At 45.8% G+C, this 14,952-nt stretch overlaps 1 protein-coding gene across 1 annotated transcript in view; it reads left to right on the top strand.

The window, feature by feature from the left end:
- Positions 1-5,659: 5,659 nt before the first annotated feature.
- Positions 5,660-14,952, top strand: part of LOC143930945 (C-type lectin domain family 2 member B-like) — a 175,495-nt gene continuing 166,202 nt past the window's right edge. The window contains exon 1 of the mRNA XM_077455640.1: positions 5,660-5,796. The gene's annotated coding sequence lies outside the window, so the exon portion shown is untranslated. The remainder of the gene's footprint in view (positions 5,797-14,952) is intronic.

The following is a 14,952-nucleotide window of genomic DNA, read 5'->3' as shown; positions in this document are numbered from 1 at the left end:
GCCTGGTATGGACTTAAAGGGGAACCCCAACGCCGAAGAAAATCGGCATGGGGGTCCCCCCAGGTTCACATCAGACCCTTGTCGGAGCACGCTACCCGGCCGGCCAGGAAAGGGGGGACGAGTGAGCCCCCCCCCTCCTGAGCCGTATCAGGCCGCGTGCCCTCAACATGGGGGTGCCTTGGGGAAGGGGGGCTGCACAAGGAAGAAAGCCGGGCTCCTCCGCTAGCAAAAGAGCTACAAGAAGATAGCGAAGGAGTCCGGCGAGAAGACCCCCGAAGACGGAAGACCCCCGGAGCTGTGCAATAATCTATTTTATCTTGAGTGTTGTGTTTGTTTTGTACTTTATTTTACAGGTGAATGGGTAGGGGTACATTGTACCCCATACTCATTCACATAGGGTGGGGGGCCGGTATCCGGGGGCCCCCTTATTAAAGGGGGCTCCCGGATTCCGATAAGCCCCCCCGCCCGCAGACCCCGACAACCAACGGCCAGGGTTGTCAGGAAGAGGCCCTTGTCCTCATCAACATGGGGACAAGGCACCCCCCATGTTGAGGGCACGCGGCCTGGTACGGCTCAGGAGGGGGGCGGTCGCTCGTCCCCCCTTTCCTGGCCGGCCGGGTAGCGTGCTCGGACAAGGGTCTGACGTGGACCTGGGGGGACCCCCACGCCGATTTTTTTTGGCGTTGGGGTTCCCCTTTGAGTCCATACCAGGCGGCGGGGCCAGCGACGTATCCTTCGCGGGCCCCGCCTACCTGGAGACCCACTCGAAATGAGCGGACTTTTCTCCGGGCGGGAAAAGTCCGTTCATTTCAAAAGTACGGCGGACTTGCATTCACACGGCCGGATTGTCCGCCGAAATGCGAGTCCGGCGGGAAGATTGGAGTGTAAAACTACTTTCTAAGTCCGCCGTACTTTCGGGTCAAAAAAGTATGCCGGAGGCTACACACGGGGGGGATTGTACGGCGGACTTGAGTTTGCCGGACTTTTCTACCCGCTTGTTTGATCGTGTGTACGCGGCATTATTGGCACTCTCTCAGAAAGTAGTCTTTCTAATGGCTATTATAGTGCCTAGCGAAAGTATTCGGCCCCCTTGAACTTTTCAACCTTTTGCCACATTTTAGGCTTCAAACATAAAGATATAAAATGTTCTTTTTTTGTGAAGAATCACCAACAAGTGGGACACAATTGTGAAGTGGAACGAAATCTATTGGATATTTTAAACTTTTTTAGCAAATAAAAAACTGAAAAGTGGTGCGTGCAAAATTATTCGGCCCCTTTACTTTCAGTGCAGCAAACTCACTCCAGAAGTTCAGCGAGGATCTCTGAATGATCCAATGTTGTCCTAAATGACTGATGGTGATAAATAGAATCCACCTGTGTGTAATCAAGTCTCTGTATAAATGTACCTGCTCTGTGATAGTCTCAGCGTTCTGTTGAAAGCGCAGAGAGCATCATGAAGACCAAGGAACACACCAGGCAGGTCCGTAATACTGTTGTGGAGAAGTTTAAAGACGAATTTGGATACAAAAAGATTTCCCAAGCTTTAAACATCCCAAGGAGCACTGTGCAAGCAATCGTTTTGAAATGGAAGGAGTATCAGACCACTGCAAATCTACCAAGACCTGGCCGACCCTCTAAACTTTCAGCTCAGACAAGGAGAAGACTGATCAGAGATGCAGCCAAGAGGCCCATGATCACTCTGGATGAACTGCAGAGAACTACAGCTGAGGTGGGAGAGTCTGTCCATAGGACAACAATCAGTCGTACATTGCACAAATCTGGCCTTTATGGAAGAGTGGCAAGAAGAAAGCCATTTCTCAAAGATATCCATAAAAAGTCTTGTCTAAAGTTTGCCACAAGCCACCTGGGAGACACACCAAACATGTGGAAGAAGGTGCTCTGGTCAGATGAAACCAAAATCCAACTTTTTGCCCACAATGCAAAACAATATGTTTGGCGTAAAAGCAACACAGCTCATCACCCTCAACACACCATCCCCACTGTCACACATGGTGGTGGCAGCATCATGGTTTGGGCCTGCTTTTCTTCAGCAGGGACAGGGAAGATGGTTAAAATTGAGGGGAAGATGGATGCAGCCAAATACAGGACCATTCTGGATGAAAACCTGTTGGAGTCTGCAAAAGACCTGAAACTGGGACGGAGATTTATCTTCCAAGACAATGATCCCAAACATACAGCAAAATCTACAAAGGAATGGTTCACAAATAAACGTATCCAGGTGTTAGAATGGCCAAGTCAAAGTCCAGACCTGAATCCAATCGAGAATCTGTGGAAAGAGCTGAAAACTGCTGTTCACAAACGCTCTCCATCCAACCTCACTGAGCTCCGGCTGTTTTGCAAGGAAGAATGGGCAAGAATTTCAGTCTCTCGATGTGCAAAACTGATAGAGACATACCCCAAGCGACTTGCAGCTGTAATCGCAGCAAAAGGTGGCTCTACAAAGTATTAACGCAAGGGGGCCAAATCATTTTGCACGCCCCACTTTTCATTTTTATATTAGTTAAAAAAGTTTCAAAAATTCAATAGATTTTGTGCCACTTCACAATTGTGTCCCACTTGTTGGTGATTCTTCACAAAAAATAAAAATTTTATATCTTTATGTTTGAAGCCTGAAATGTGGCAAAAGGTTGAAAAGTTCAAGGGGGCCAAATACTTTCGCAAGGCACTGTACATCTGCCAGGAGGGTTTCTGAGTTGGTGGCCCTGTCATGCAATTCCCCCTACTTGGTCCTCCACAAGGATAAGGTGTTTTTTTTTCAAATGTTGTTTCTGCCTTTCATCTAAATGAGGACATTGTGCTTCCGTACTTATGTCCGCAGCCATCACATCCCAAAGAGGTTGCTTTGCATTCTTTGGACGTGTATTTGTCTACTACAGCTCCTTTTTCAGAAGGTTGGATTCCCTGTTTGTATCGGTGGCTGGTCCGGTGAAGGGCCTGGCGGTCTCGTCGGGCACACCATTTCTAAGAAGTTCATTGACGGACACAGCAAACACCCCTCCTATTTTTGTTTGCACTGCTTTTTGAGTAACTGAGCAGCTGGAAGCAGAGTGAGGGGTTATAGCCAGTAGGACCGCCCCCTGAGTGGTACTGTGCAGTTTTTACATGTTCTGCCTAGTCCTCTCCTGAAGGTGGCAATATAATCCTAAGGTCAAGATTAAAGGTGCTCGGCCCGTCAATGAACTTCAGAGAAAAGGATTTTACGGTGAGTACAAAAATCATATTTTTCCAGCACTGCCTTAACCCTCTTGGGCATGGAGGTCACCAGAGCTTCACAGGTTGGCACTGGAGTCCTCTTCCCCTCCTTCATGATGACATCACAGAGCTGGAGGATGTTGGAGACCTTGCGCTCCTCCACCTTGTGTTTGAGGATGCCCCACAGATGATCAATAGGGTTTAGGTCTGGAGACAAGCTTGGCCAGTCCTTCACCTTTACCCTCAGCTACTTTAGCAAGGCAGTGGTTGTCTTGGAGGTGTGTTTTGGGTCGTTATGTTAGAATACTTCCCTGTGGCCCAGTCTCTGAAGGGAGGGGATCATGCTCTGCTTCAGTATGTCACAGTACATGTTGGCATTCATGGTTCCCTCAATGATCTGTAGCCCCCCAGTGCCGGCAGCACTCATGCAGCCCCAGACCATGACACTCCCACCACCATGCGTGACTGTAGGGAAGACACACTTGTCTTTGTCCTCCTCACCTGGTTGCCCCCACACACGCTTGTCACCATCTGACACCAAATACATTTATCTTGGTCTCATCAGACCACAGGATATGGTTCCAGTAATCCATGTCCTTAGTCTGCTTGTCTTCAGCAAACTATTTGCGGGCTTTCTTTTGCATGACAACCGGGAGGGATATTTTCACTTAGGGGTGTACTCACTTTTGTTTCCAGCGGTTTAGACATTAATGGCTGTGTGTTGAGTTATTTTGAGGGGACGGCAAATTTACACTGTTATACAAGCTGTACACTCACTACATTGTAGACAAGTGTCATTTCTTCAGTGTTGTCACATGAAAAGATATAATAACCCTTTCATGACTAAGCCTATTTTTGACATTTGAGGTTTACAAGTTAAAATCCATATTTTTTTTCTAGAAAATTACTTGGAACCCCCAAACATTATATATATTTTTTAGCAGAGATTCTAGAGAATAAAATGGCGATTATTGCAATATTTTATGTCACGCGGTAGTTGTGCAGCGGTGTTTTAAACGCCAATTTTTGGGGAAAGGGACACTTTCATGAATTTAAAAAAAACAAAACAGTAAAATTAGTCCAATTTTAATGTAAAAGATGATGTTACGCCGAGTAAATAGATACCAAACATGTCACATTTTATAATTTCACACACTCGTGGAATGATGATAAACTACGTTACCTAAAAATCTCAATAGGCGACGCTTTAAAAAAAAATTCCGGTTAAGAGGTTGGAGTTACAGAGGAGGTCTAGTGCAAGAATTATTTCTCTCACTCTGACGATTGCGGCGATACCTCACATGTGTGATTTGAACACCGTTTACATATGGGGTGCGACTTCCGTATGCGTTTTCTTTGCTGCACAAGCTCGCGGATTGTTTTTTTTTTTTTAAATAATGCTTTGATCACTTTTATTGCTGTCTCAAGGAATGTAAACATCCCTTGTGACAGTAATAGGTGGTGACTCTTTATGGAGGGATCTGGGGTCTAAAAGACCTCCCACCCCTCCTTTACACTTCAAAGTATTCAGATCGCCATTTTTGCAGAGTCTGAATACTGTATTTGTTTTTTAAATCCGGCACCATTGGCAGCCGAGTAAACGGGAAGTGACATCATGATGTCGCTTCCGTGTTTATTATTAGGAGACTGGAATGAACTCGCTTACGGCTTCATTCCAGTCTGTCCCTTGCCGCCAGAAGCGGCGGTTTGTTCATTGGGGCTCACGATTGCACGGGAGCCCCGGTAAGAGCGGCGGGAGGGGGCGCTCCTCCCGCTCCTCCGGCACAACAGCCGTTCGGCTTTTAGCCGCATCAGTTGTTATGGCTGGAAAGCCGATCGCCCTCTCTGAAAAACAGTACCGGGATGATGCCTGCAACTGCGGGCATCATCGCGGTATAATCCCCGGAAGCCGAGTACACACATCTGCGTACGCTCGGCGGGAAGGGGATAAAATATTTACAGAGATGTAAGGGGTGTACTCACTTTTGTGAGATACTGTATATATACTGTATGTATTGTACATTCAGTCTGGTGTATACCGTGGGGGGTGACATGTGTTTTTTTCTGTTGTTGCTATGGAATCTACCTGGTTGCTATGGGCTGTAACAGTTGCTAAGGTCTATCTATGGACATCTACATGTCGTTTTATGGTGGTGATGTGTTTATGTCTCTGTGATTGTATATGGTGTACACTGGGGCTATGTTGTTCACATGTAAAATACACATATATACGTGTGTGTGTGTGTGTGTGTGTGTGTGTGTGTGTGTGTGTGTGTGTGTATATATATATATATAAATATACTGTGGATCTCCTTTTCTGTATTGGGAATCTCTGGTCGTTGTTCGGCTTCCCCAGTGTGACTGATTTTTAAACAGTAAAGCAAAATAGAGAAAAAAGATGTTGCACAAAATATCAGAATTTTTAAAAAAATGTCTTTATTTTTAGTTTTGGATTTCGGTCCGGTGTTCATTCCTGTCTGTGACTCCATTGGAGGATTTCCCGTCACTCCCTCTGACAGCCGGACAGCAGAGCACTTCTTACCGGGACAAGAAGGCACAGATGGTAAAAATGAACTAACAAAGGTAGGAACCCTTCCCCCGCTTTACTGGAAACTGTTCTTTTCTGCCTCTCACCCACCTCAACATGTACAATATAATCAATAAAACATATAGTCAAAAGTATTGGGACACCTGCCTTTACACACACATGAACTTTAGTGGCGTCTTAGTCCGTAGGGTTCAATATTGAGTTGGCCCCCTTTGCAGAAGTGTGTCTATGGGAATGTTTGACTATTCTTCCAGAAGGACATTTGTGAGGTCAGGCACTGATGTTGGACAAGTCCTGGCTCGCAGTCTCCGCTCTATTTCAACCCAAAGATCTGTGCAGGCCGGTCGAGTTCCTTCACCCCAAACTTGCTCATCCATTTTTGATCTTGCTTTGTGCACTGGGAGGGCCTTCCCCAAATTGTTTCCACAAAGTTTGGCGCATGAAATTGTTCAAAATGTCTTTTTACGCTGACACCTTAAGAGTTCCCTTCACTGGAACCAAGGGGCCAAGCCCAACCCCTGAAAAACAACCCCCACACCATAATCCCATAAAACCCTAAGACTGGGATGCCATTAAAGTTCATGTGTGTGTAAAGGCAGGCGTCACCAATACTTTTGGCAATATATATATATATATATATATATATATATATATATATATATATATATATATATATATATATACATGCAATATGTGTACAATGACTAAGCCTGGCCATAGATGAGTCCATTTTTTTTCATTCTTCTAGTGGGTTTATTGAAAAAACTGACCCAACTCCCCCATGCACACACTAGATGTGGATGGGGAATCCTCTCCTCTGTGACTCTGTATTGTGACAGCGGGGAGCTATAGCCTGCAGAGGAAATTCTCCAACAGGGTGATTGTACAGAAGTTGATTGGTTGATTACCTTCTGTACAACTACAGCGCCCATATGGCTGGTCTCTGCTGAACCGGCTGAATTTTGATCTATCTATGGGCAGCCGCGGTCCCGGTTTACACTAGAATGCAGTGCGGAAATCCCACATTTTCTACACTGCGTTCAAAATGCACTTCCCTTGAGATTTGCAGCGGATGCCATTGTTCTCTCCCTACAATTTGTGTATTTTCACTGGTATTGAATTAGAATTTTGATCGTTTTTGTATCTCAAGCCCTTCAGGTCTCCTGCGTTGTCGTATCTACACCCCTAACAACCCCCCCTCCCCCCACATTTACTCTCTACCTCTTTCGCCCCTCTTTCTTGTTCCCCCTCTATCTCCTCTAGTTCTTTACATTCCCTTATCTTTATTTTTATTTTATTCTCTATTTAATTTCATTCTTATTTTATTCCGCTTATTTGCATCTGTTATTATTTATTTATTTATTTTTCATCTATACCTATACCTAATTTCGGTTTTCCTTTCTATATTTATTTTTGTTTATTTTAATTTCTATTATTATTATTTTTTTTTAAATCTTTTTCTTTATTATTGTTATTTTTATCTATTCTTATCTTTATTTTCTTTATATTTATTTTTATTATTTTTATTGTTTGTTTTATTTTATTGATATCTTTTTTTATCTATTTCTTCTTTTTTCATATTTTTATTTTTATATTTATTGTTCATTTTTGATTTAATTTTATTACTTTCATTTTTCTTTCTCTTTTTCTTCCTTTTTTTCCTTTTTCTTCTTATTTTTATTTATCCTTGCTTCATCTTGTCCCTCTTCTTTCTCTCCTCCCCTTTTCGATTTTTCTCTTATATACCTCTCTTTCCTCTTTCTCTTCCTCTCTTTATTTTTCCTTTTCCACCCACTGTTTTTCCTCTTGACTTAGATTCCCCCATGGCTTTCTGCCCCTCTTTGCTTCCTTTTTCTTTTTCTTCCCAACTCCGTGGTCTACTGTTTATTTCCTCTTTCCATTCTCACTCACTGTCACTGCCTTTTTCTGGACGCCTTGTTTTCACACTCGCGGCCGTTGGCTCTTTGCATTCACTGTCTCTGGCCCTCCTCCCCCTATTGGCCAACGCCGGTGTTGTGGGCGGGGTCCGCTGATGTCACCAGTTTCCACAACAGCCTGCATAGCTCCCCAGCCACCGCCGACACATCGCGCATGTGCGATAGGCAGTGACTGCTGTACCCTTTGGCTTGGCAGAGCACTGAAGCGTCTTGGGCTGCCTAGTAACCTCTGCTGCACTGCGCAAGCGCGGCCACGTCTGTGAGGCGGGATCTGCCTCACAATCTCTTCTCCCCCTGATCATTATTACCCACAGGTGGTCTGCCCCCGCAGCAGCACCATTTCAAGGTACCTCATGGCACTTAAAGTATATTATCATATTAAGCTTTGCTTTGGCATATACAATTTTATTTTGATTTGTGCTCATGTAGTATGTACCCTAAATATTTAACCGTTTTGCCGGAATTTGTGACGTCCTATCACTCGGGGGAGTTGGGAGGAGCTTGTTTTTTTTACTTTTTGCCCTTTTTTCTTTTTTCTGATTGGTTGATGGCTCTTTAAATGTTTTTCACTGTCACTCTACACACATCACATGCCTGACAAGGGCGCCCTGCACGGCTCCGAAACGTTGCACTATCGTGTTGTGATCATGCAATAAATCACCTGTTTGGATGCTGCTTGTGTCGTTCCATGGTGTGCTGGCAAATATCTTCACCTTGACTTGAACCAGTATCCAGATTATTGTTGCTACAGCACCCAAATTTGAGAGCTCATCCAGGAATGTGTGCGATGGGATTATAAAGTACTAATTGTAATGTTAGCGACACTCCAAATGCAGGTTGCAATTGCAGCACATTTGGCTGCACCATGCAGTTCGGTTGTATTGCGCTTCCAAAAGTAGTACATGTAATGCAGAGCAATTTGAGCAAAATTCAAATGACTGTGTTACAAATTTTGTAAGAGTTAAAAAAATCCTGGTGTGCTGGTCAAATTTTGGGTTTATTAAATATATAAGTATTGTCACAAATGCTGTCTTTCCAGTAATAAGGGGGTGATGGTGGATTAATCACACTGAATTCTTCTCAAAATATTTGGGTATCCCTTGAATACATTTTTGGTGGCCATGTTCAGCCAAGCAATGTGATTGATCTAATTTGCCCAAATTATCAATATAATCCTAAAGGGGAACCAGCAGGTATGAAGGACCATATTGTGTCAAAGTAATAAGATGTCGCTAGCACACCATTAGGGACTGAGGAGGACCTGGGAACTCCCACACAATGTGGTCTGTCCATATATTTGTGAAACTCGGCACACTCCAAACAGCCAGAGATCTTGAGGGAATCAAAGTGATAAGATGTTGGTGCCATCAAGCATTGAGATATCATCAACACACCATGGTAGAAAAATATAAAGGGTACATTTGTTTGGCACTACAGGAAACCAATGTTTCAGGACCTCTTGGAACCTCTTTCTCGGGCAGCAGTGATGACAATATTGCCTGGGGAAGGCAGCAAATATATGTCACCTTTATACTTTTCTACAATGGTGTGCTGGGGATATCTTATTGCTTGGACTTCATGCTAGATGGGGCCAACGTCATATCACTTTAGCCTACTGTAGGTCTGCACTTGATTTCCTTATAGGGATAAAGTAGATTGTGTGGGACCTCTTAGGTTCTCCTCATTGTGTGGGACCTCCTAGGATCTCCCCATTCCCCAATGGTTTGCTGGTTATATCTCATTGCTTGGACTTTATAGTTGATGGCGCCTAGGTCTACGGCTGTGAAGAGTGCACTGGATTTCCCAAATATATGGACAGACCAGATTATGTGGGACCTCCCAGACTCTCTTCAATTCTCAGTGATGTGCTGGTGATATCCCATTTTTTGGATTTTTTTTCTCCTGGGCCTATCACCTTAAGGAGTGCAATGGAATTTCCAAATGGATGAATTAAGCAGATTGTGTGGGATCTCTCAGGTTCCCCTCAGTCCCCAATAGTGTCTGATATTTCCACATAGATATCTATATCCTGGCTGCCAGAATTACCCCAGGTCATGGCTTTCAGGTTGTATATTGTAGAATCAAGAACATGTAAGTGTATTTCATAAACTACACTACCATGACTGGAAGATAAGCGTGTAGTGCAGGCAGATGACACTTTCCATTTTTCACTCCTCATTGGGTGTCAAGTGTTGGTCACATACGTGCTAGGCACCCTCAACAGGTTCACTCTCCTATATATGGGATATCTTTACTTATACCATATCAATCAATGTCCTGGGACAAGGAAGAGGCTGCTTTCATGGATAACTCAACCTTAAGGCAGACATAAAACTTCAAGATGGCTGTACATCGTCTACACTTAAACAATAATTTGTCTTCCGGTTAAGTTTCTCGTCCTCGTGTTAATGTATACCTTCACTTTAACTTCTTGCACTTAGAAGGTACACGTTGAGCCTATACCTTCTCCACATGTCCAGCCTATCTCTGATACCTTACTCCCAGTAATGGAATGGAGCCCTGCCAAGCACCTAGTGCTGACTCCATGCATGTTCTTCATCAATTCTTCCTCTCCGTACCTGGTGCACAGGTCAGGAACCTCTGAGTGCTGATTTTCTCCCATTGCTATGGGAGATGGACCACCAGGGACGATATTGCTGACAACAAACCTCCTGTAGAACTGTCATCATACTCCACTGTGCCTTACTAACCCAGGCCATAGACTAAGTACAGAGTGTGCCGGTTACTTGCATTACACATTTTTAGTAACTTTAGACCAGGTAAGGACAAAGTTTCCAAAGCGCAACTGAAATTTCCAAATATTACAACTTCAAGCAAAGTGCAGTCTAGTTTCTAAAGACCATTGTCTCTAACTCATGCTTATGGCTGCCCAGCATACCTGCACAGGATGAGTCCATGCTTTGTAGAGTTCATGTTGGCAGCATCCAGGGCTGGTATCTTCAGTCTATGGATCCCAGAAGTCCCCTCTACATTGGAGAAGGTTCCTGAAGCCAATTGATCATCAGCAGGAACTCCGGATTTGACATGACAGACGGGAACTGGCCAAAAACTGAGAGCAGGACTCTGGTGGCGCTGGGCAGTGTGGCCCTCTCTGGTGGCGCTGAGCAGCGTGGTTCTATTTTTTGGTGGCGCTGGGCAGTGTGGCGTTCTCTCTGGTGGCACTAGGCAGTGTGCCGTTCTCTCTGGTGGCACTGGGCAGTGTGCCACTCTCTCTGGTGGCACTGGGCAGTGCAGCACTCTCGCTGGTGGCACTGGGCAGTGTGGCGCTCTCTCTGGTGGCGCTGGGCAGTGTGGTGCTCTCTGGTGGTGCTGGGCAGTGGGTCGCTCTCTCTGGTGGTGCTGGGCAGTGTGGCACTCTCTGGTGGCCCTGGGTAGCGTGTTTTTTTTCTGGTGGCACTGGCAGTATGGCGCTCTCTCTGGTGGCACTTGGCAGCGTTGTTCTCTTTCTGATGGTGCTTGGCAGTGTGGTTCTCTTTCTGGTGGCGCTGGGCAGTGTGATTCTCTTTCTGGGGGAGCTTGGCAGTGTGACGCTCTCTCTGGTGGCGCCGGGCAGTGTGGTTCTCTTTCTGGTGGTGCTGGGCATTCTGGAGTTCTCTCTGGTGGCGCTGGGCAGTGTGGAATTCTCTCTGGTGGAGCTGGGCAGCATGGTTCTCTTTCTGGAGGCTCTGGGCAGCGTGGTTCTCTTTCTGGTGGCACTGGGCAGTGTGGCACTCTCTCTGGTGGCACTGGGCAGTGTGGCGCTGTGCAGTGTGGCTCTCTCTACGGTGGCGCTGGACAGTGTGGAGCTCTCTCTCGTGGCGCTGGACAGCATGGTTCTTTTTCTGGTGGCGTTGGGCAGTATGGTGCTCTCTCTGGTGGCACTTAGCAGCGTGGTTCTCTTTCTGGTGGCGCTTGGCAGTGTGGTTCTCTTTCTGGTGGTGCTGGGCAGTGTGGTTCTCTTTCTTTTCTTACATCAGGGGACACAGAGCCGTAGTAATTACTACATGGGTTATATCGGACCGACAGGTGCTGGACACTGGCACGCCCCTTAAGGCGTGTACTTCCCCCATATAACCCCTCCCATTACTGGGAGTCCTCAGTTTTTTCGCCAGTGTCTAAGGTGTTGGGCACGAGTAAGGATGTGCTGTGCTGAGCTCCAGGGGCAGTAATCCTTTGATGAGAGCTAGCCATGCTGACCAGATCCATTCTAATGTCTTGTAATGGACTAAATGAATGGTACCCGGGCCTATTAATCTGAAGAAACAAGGTTTTGCTTGCCAATGCTTCTCTTTGAGAGCTGGGCCCTGGGATCTCGTACTTTTTGGTAGTGACACCATAAAGTTTTCACTGGCAGGGTCCTGTGGCATGTCCAGGATTGTGGGTTAACCTGAGAGTTTCCTGGTTCCTGAAGCTTTCCTTTAAGGTATCGGAGCCTACAGTGAAGGGTGAAGATTGTTTTTTTTTATCTTTGATAAAAACCCTGCTGCGAGGCTAAGGTAGGGGAGATTTTCTCAGGAATTTCTCCTTCTACATTTTATGTTGTCACCACTGGGGGCTGTATTGAGCACTCACCATTCTGACGCTGGAAACAGCAGAAGCCTACACTCTCCTCTCCTTCAGCCAGCTCAGACACCCCGGTAAGAAAAAGGGAGGTCTGAAAAAAAAGGAAACTGCGGCTGATTGGAAGAGTGGAGGATTTATCCCCCCGCCTTGAGGCAGGATGCGCGCGCACGGGAAAATCAGCTCCTTTTTGAAACAGGTAGAGGGGGCCGTATTCCGCGCAGGGGGCATGGCTAACGGCATCAGACGCCGGGCACACGTGCAGGAAGTGTTTTAAGGACCGTGAGAGAAACTGCTGCCTGGCGGTGGAGGGACAGAGCAGAGAGGTTGGGTGGTCTGGTTTGGTGGCATTTCCCTTTTGACAACATTGTACTGTATAACTAGGATTAATAGCAGTTATTGTACTGTAGTATAGCCTAGCAAGTGTTACATTCTTTTACTGGTAGTGCCTCTGCTTTGTGCTGTAAACTATGAGTGACAAAGGGACCAAGAACTCCACTAAGGGTCCTAAGGGGTCACAACAAACTAAAACCCTTTCCAAAAGAATGTCATCCTCCTTTGAGAGTGTTGTAGCCGGACAGATTAAGCCCTCAGGGGAAACTGTACTTGCAGTCGCTCATGACGCTTCAGCCCCTGAGTATGTTACATGAGGGGTTTTGTCTTCTACCATTGCTGGTTTGGAAAATAAGCTTGATTCTATTTTATCCCTCCAGAGCGAAGTTAAATGTAGCAGATCCCCATCGAGTGCTCAAGATCCTTCTTCGGAGGTTCAGGACGCTGGGGATCAGGCAGATCTTCCTAAGTATTTGGAAGATACTGGTTTATCCTCTTCTGAGGATCCTAATATGGAAGGAGTATCACCACAAGAATGCTTGCTTGTGCACGCTCTTACTAAGCTGGTTCGTTCAACTTTTTTGCTACCTGCAGCGCAGGCTTTTGATGATCGCATCACTAAGTTAGAATCATTAAAACCTCCTCCGTCTGGGGATGCCTTACCTTTTCATGCATGGCTAAGAAAGATTATGTATGCGGAATGGAACATCCATATAAGCAATTTTATCCGCCTAGGAGATTCTCCAAACCCTCCTAGCACTGGATCATCTACTATCCAAAACAGTCATATCAGAAGTTCCCTTAGAGGAACGGGGCACAGGTTTTTATTCAAACCTCTTCACGGTTCCGAAACCAAACGGGGAAGTAAGACCTCTTCTAGATCTCAGAGATTTCAATCAGCACTTGAACATCCAGTCCTTTTGCATGGAGTCAATACGGTCGGTTGTAGCCATCCTCCAAGAAGGGGAATTTTTTGCTTCAATCAATATCAAGGATGCCAATATTTCCCACTCACCAGAAGTTTCTGGGCTTCGAAGTAGAAAATCATCATTTTCAGTTTGTGGCTCTGCCATTTGGTCTAGCCACAGCTCCACGTTTGTTCTCAAAGATTCTGGCTCCTTCTTTAGCCAGATTAAGGGCTCAGGGCATAACGGTCCTAGCCTACTTAGACAATCTACTTTTAGTAGATCATTCAGTTTCAGGGCTAGACCACAGTCTGGTTACAACGGTAAGCTACCTGGAATCTCTAGGCTGGGTTCTCAACCTAGAAAAATCCTTCTTAAAACCATCAAGGAGAGTACAGTACCTGGGTCTAATCATAGATAACTGGCAGAAAAAGGTATTTTTCCCTCAGAAAAGAATCAGTTCCATTGTAGAACTAATCCATCTCTTCAGGGCAAAGGAAAAAGCCTTCCATTCGGTTGTGCATGAGACTTTTGGGAAAGATGGTGGCCTCCTTCGAGGCCGTCCCTTACGCACAGTTTCATTCAAGATTGCTACAAAGCACAATCCTGTCAGCCTGGAACAAGAAGGTTCAGGCCTTAGATTTTCCAATTCACCTGGCTCCCAACGTACGTCAGAGCCTAAATTGGTGGTTAATATCCAGCAATCTTCAAAAAGGAAGGCCATTTCTACCAGTCTTCTAGGCTGGGGAGCAGTCCTGGAAGAGGATTTCGTCCAGGGGAAGTGGTCCAGGTTGGAAAGGACCTTACCGATCAACATTTTGGAAATTCGGGCAATTCATCTGGCTCTAAGAGCCTGAACGGTCAGACTGAGGGGCTGTCCTGTCAGCATTCAGTCAGACAACGCCACGGCTGTGGCTTACATCAATCACCAGGGGGACACGAGGAGTCATGCAGCCCAGAGAGAGATCAATCACGTTCTGTCTTGGGCAGAACACAACGTCCCTTGCCTTTCGGCAATATTCATTCCCGGGATAGAGAATTGGCAGGCGGACTACTTGAGCCGCCAACAATTATTTCCAGGGCCTCTTCACCCTGACATCTTCCTTGCGATATGTCAGAGATGGGGTACTCCGGACGTGGACCTGTTCGCGTCCAGATTCAACAACAAGGTCGACAAATTTGTGTTGAGAACAAAGGATCCACTAGCTTGCGGAACAGACGCATTAGTCTTCCCATGGGATCAGTTTTTTCTGATCTATGCTTTTCCTCCAGTTCGGCTTCTTCCTCACCTTCTTCTCAGGATCAGGCAGGAACAATAGGAGGTGATTCTAGTGGCACCAGCGTGGCCCAGAAGATCTTGGTTCGCCCAGATCATAAGAATGGCAGTAGGAGTTCCTTGGACTCTGCCATTACGGCCAGACCTTCTCATGCAAGGTCCGATATTCTATCCTACCTT

The sequence above is a fragment of the Lithobates pipiens genome, unplaced genomic scaffold (genome assembly GCF_037356315.1).
Source record: "Lithobates pipiens isolate NorthernLeopardFrog02 unplaced genomic scaffold, aLitPip1_a1.2 Scaffold_25, whole genome shotgun sequence".
In the NCBI taxonomy this organism is placed as follows: Eukaryota; Metazoa; Chordata; class Amphibia; order Anura; family Ranidae; genus Lithobates; species Lithobates pipiens.
The sequence above is the reverse complement of the archived record's forward strand: the minus strand, read 5'-3'. Positions and strand labels throughout refer to the sequence as shown.